This window comes from Cryptomeria japonica, unplaced genomic scaffold (assembly GCF_030272615.1).
Source record: "Cryptomeria japonica unplaced genomic scaffold, Sugi_1.0 HiC_scaffold_33, whole genome shotgun sequence".
In the NCBI taxonomy this organism is placed as follows: domain Eukaryota; kingdom Viridiplantae; phylum Streptophyta; class Pinopsida; order Cupressales; family Cupressaceae; genus Cryptomeria; species Cryptomeria japonica.
Genome location: NW_026728855.1, coordinates 855,695 through 860,000, shown reverse-complemented (window position 1 = coordinate 860,000; position 4,306 = coordinate 855,695). Strand labels below are relative to the sequence as shown.

Sequence of the window (4,306 nt, the reverse complement as noted above, 5' to 3'; positions counted from 1 at the left end):
CCTGGGAGCGCTCCGATGTGTGCTCCAAGGTGCGGCGTGCACGAAGTCGGACCCCGGTTTGCCCCGGGTGCGCACCTCGCGTGCACCTTGGTGCGCACACCTTGGCTGGGTTGCGCGCCCTGGTGGGCACCATGGTGCGCACCAAGGAGCGCTCCGAAGTGTGCTCCAAGGTGCGGCGTGCACGAAGTCGGAGCCCGGTTTGCCCCGGGTGCGCACCTCGCGTGCACCTTCGCCGCGGTGGGCACCATGGCGTGCACGAAGTCGGAGCCCGGTTTGCCCCGGGTGCGCACCTCGCGTGCACCTTCGCCGGGGTGGGCACCTTGGTGTGCAGACCTTGGCTGGGTTGCGCGCCCTGGTGGGCACCATGGTGCGCACCAAGGAGCGCTCCGAAGTGTGCTCCAAGGTGCGGCCTGCACGAAGTCGGAGCCCGGTTTGCCCCGGGTGTGCACCTCGGGTGGGCACCTTGGTGCGCATGCCTTGCCTGGGCTGCGCACCAGGGCGGGCTCAAGATGGCACCCGCGTTCCTTTTTTTTCACTATCTTTCAAAACGGAAATTTTAAAATCTCATTTTTTTTTGCCTTTTTCTGGAAATTAGTGAAGGCAGCGCATCAAAGGTGCGCACCTCGCTGCCCACCACGGTGCGCAACGCCGGTGGGCACCCGGGAGTGCTTCGAAGTGTGCTCCAAGGTGCTGCGTGCACGTTGTCGGAGCCCGGTTTGCCCCGGGTGCGCACCTCGCGTGCACCTTCGTCGGGGTGGGCACCTTGGCTGGGTTTGCCCCGGCTGCGCTCCGAAGCGGGGTTATTGGAGCGCCGCCTCTTTTTTTGTCGGAGCGTTTGGTGGGGTTTCTCGCATTGGCTCTTCCGAGGCCCGGTTGCCACCCTGGCGCGCACGAAGTCGGAAGTAGGGTTAATTGCCCGGGTGCGCACCTTTGCCAGGGTGGGCACCTTACCTGGGCTGCGCACCAGGGCGGGCTCAAGATGGCACGCGCGTTCCGTTTTTTTCACTATCTTTCAAAACGGAAATTTTAAAATCTCCTTTTTTTTTTGCCTTTTCTGGAAATTAGTGAAGGCAGCGCATCAAAGGTGCGCACCTCGCTGCCCACCTTGGTGTGCTCTGAGGTGCGCACCCGGGAGCGCTACGAAGTGTGCTCCAAGGTGCGGCGTGCACGTTGTCGGAGCCCGGTTTGCCCCGGGTGCGCACCTCGCCTGCACCTTGGCCGGGGTGGGCACCTTGGCTGGGTTTGCCCAGGGTGCGCTCCGAAGCGGGGTTACTGGAGCGCCCCCTCTTTTTTTGTCAGAGCGTTTGGTGGGGTTTCTCGCATTGGCTCTTCCCAGGCCCGGTTGTTGGGTGCGCTCCCACCCTGGCGCGCGCGAAGTTGGAAGTTGGGTTAATTGCCCGGGCGCGCACCTTCGCCAGGGTGGGCACCTTGGTGCGCACACCTTGGCTGGGCTGCGCACCAGGGCGGGCTCAAGATGGCACCAGCATTCCCTTTTTCTCACTATCTTTCAAAACGGAAATTTTAAAATCTCGTTTTTTTTTTGCCTTTTATGGAAATTAGTGAAGGCATCGCATCAAAGGTGCGCACCTCGCTGCCCACCTTGGTGTGCTCCGAGGTGCCCACCACGGTGCGCAACGCCGGTGCGAACCCGGGAGCGCCCCGATGTGTGCTCCAAGGTGCGGCGTGCACGAAGTCGGACCCCGGTTTGCCCCGGGTGCGCACCTCGCGTGCACCTTGGTGCGCACACCTTGGCTGGGTTGCGCGGCCTGGTGGGCACCATGGTGCGCACCAAGGAGCGCTCCGAAGTGTGCTCCAAGGTGCGGCGTGCACGAAGTCGGAGCCCGGTTTGCCCCGGGTACGCACCTCGCGTGCACCTTCGCCGGGGTGGGCACCTCGGCTGGGTTGCGCGCCCTGGTGCGCACCAAGGAGCGCTCCGAAGTGTGCTCCAAGGTGCGGCGTGCACGAAGTCGGAGCCCGGTTTGCCCCGGGTGCGCACCTTCGCCGCGGTGCGCACCATGGCGTGCACGAAGTCGGAGCCCGGTTTGCCCCGGGTGCGCACCTCGCGTGCACCTTCGGCGGGGTTGCGCGCCCTGGTGGGCACCATGGTGCGCACCAAGGAGCGCTCCGAAGTGTGCTCCAAGGTGCGGCGTGCACGAAGTCGGAGCCCGGTTTGCCCCGGGTGCGCACCTCGCGTGCACCTTCGGCGGGGTTGCGCGCCCTGGTGGGCACCATGGTGCGCACCAAGGAGCGCTCCGAAGTGTGCTCCAAGGTGCGGCGTGCACGAAGTCGGAGCCCGGTTTGCCCCGGGTGCGCACCTCGCGTGCACCTTCGCCGCGGTGGGCACCATGGCGTGCACGAAGTCGGAGCCCGGTTTGCCCCGGGTGCGCACCTCGCGTGCACCTTCGCCGGGGTGGGCACCTCGGCTGGGTTGCGCGCCCTGGTGCGCACCAAGGAGCGCTCCGAAGTGTGCTCCAAGGTGCGGCGTGCACGAAGTCGGAGCCCGGTTTGCCCCGGGTGCGCACCTCGCGTGCACCTTCGCCAGGGTGGGCACCTCGGTGCGCACACCTTCTCAATGTTTTCTTGCCTTTTCTGGAAATTGGTGAAGGCAGCGCATCAAAGGTGCGCACCTCGGTGTGCTCCGAGGTGCGAACCCGAGAGCGCTCCGAGGTGCCCACGAAGTCGAAAGTCGGGTTAATTGCATTGTTTTCCCCGGGTGCGCTCCGAGGTGCGCAACATCGGCGCGCACCAAGGAGGGCTCCGAAGTGTGCTCCAAGGTGCGCACGATGGCGTGCACCTCTGGTGCGCACGATTCGGAGCTCGGTTTGACCGGGGTGCGCACACCTTGGCTGGGTTGCGCACCTTTTGTGCGCTCCAAGGTGCGCACGAAGTCGGAGCTCGGTTTGCCCCGGGTGCGCACCTTCGCCAGGGTGCGCACCTTGATGCGCACGCCTTGGCTGGGCTGCGCACCTTGGTGGGCGCCATGGTGCGCACCTTTCGTGCGCTCCAAGGTGCGCACGAAGTCGGAGCTCGGTTTGCCCCGGGTGCGCACCTTGGTGGGCGCCATGGTGCACTCCGAGGTGCCCAAGATTGGTGCGCACCAAGGAGCGCTCCGAAGTGCGCTCCAAGGTGCGCGCGAAGTCGAAAGTTGGGTTAATTGTCCGGTTTGCCTCGGGTGCGCACCTTGCGTGCACCTTCGCCAGGGTGGGCGCCTTGGTGCGCACACCTTGGCTGGGCTGCGCACACCTTGGCACCCGCGTTTCCTTCATTTTAAATTTTTTTTTTTTACAATCTCTCAAGTGGGAAATTCTATAATCTCAACTTTTTTTGCCTTTTCAGGAAACTTTTGAATGGAGCGCATCATTGGTGCGCTCCGAAGTGTGCTCCAAAGCTCTCTCCAGCTGCGTGCACCTGCCCCGGCCGCGCACCCGGCCCCGCCCAGCTTCGCTCACCTGTCCCGGGCGTCTGGTGCGGAACCTTAGAGTAAGAAACATCACCGTGCACCTTGGCCAACGTGCGCGACTCGACCGAGCGCGCACTGGCCGAGGTGCACACCGATTTCACCTGGGTGCGCGCGCAGCACCTCGGGCGCACCGGGGTGCGCGCACAACGCCCGGGTTGCACCGTGGCCTGTGTGCTCGGGGCGCCTCGGGTGCGCGCTCGGTGTCGCCCCCGCGCGCGCGGTAGTGCGGGCAGCGCACCCCGGCCCGGCCCGGCCCCGACGAGAACGCAAACGGGCAAAAGGTTTATTCAAATAGCATTGCGACGCCCGGCGAAAAACTAAAAAAGGGTGCAACACCGGGACTTCCCGGGAGGTCACCCATCCCAGTACTACTCCGGCCCAAGCGCGCTTAACTGCGGAGTTCTGATGGGATCCGGTGCACTAACGCTGGTATGATCGCACCCGTTATGAGCTTGTCGCAGTGTGTACTTAGCAAACCGCGACCCACGTGCGAATCCACCCCGGCCACCCACCCCCGTCGAGGTGCACACCCTCCCTCGCGAAGTGCGCCCCGTTCGCCAAGTGTGAGCCCTGCCCGGGTGCGCGCACCTTGCTAGGGCGTCGGGTGTGCACCCGGCCCGGCCTACGTGCGTGCACCTGGAGGGGGCGTCGTGTGCGTGCAGTGTCCCGTCTGCAACGCGGTGCCCACACACCACCTCGGGCGCAACGACCTGCGCTCACATGTGGGCCGAGTGCACCTTGGTGCATGTTCGGGGCGCCTCGGGTGCACGCTCGATCTTGCCCCGGTGCACCAAGGCGCTCGGTTTGCCCCGGGTGCGCACTTGGTGCAAGGTGGGCACCCAAAAT

The 4,306-nt window shown here is 64.9% G+C and overlaps 1 non-coding gene across 1 annotated transcript; it reads right to left on the bottom strand.

The window, feature by feature from the left end:
- Positions 1 to 3,784: 3,784 nt before the first annotated feature.
- Positions 3,785 to 3,903, bottom strand: LOC131055351 (5S ribosomal RNA). Its single transcript, XR_009108317.1, has one exon. It is a non-coding gene; the product is annotated as a 5S ribosomal RNA (ribosomal RNA).
- Between the last annotated feature and the right edge of the window lie 403 nt (positions 3,904 to 4,306).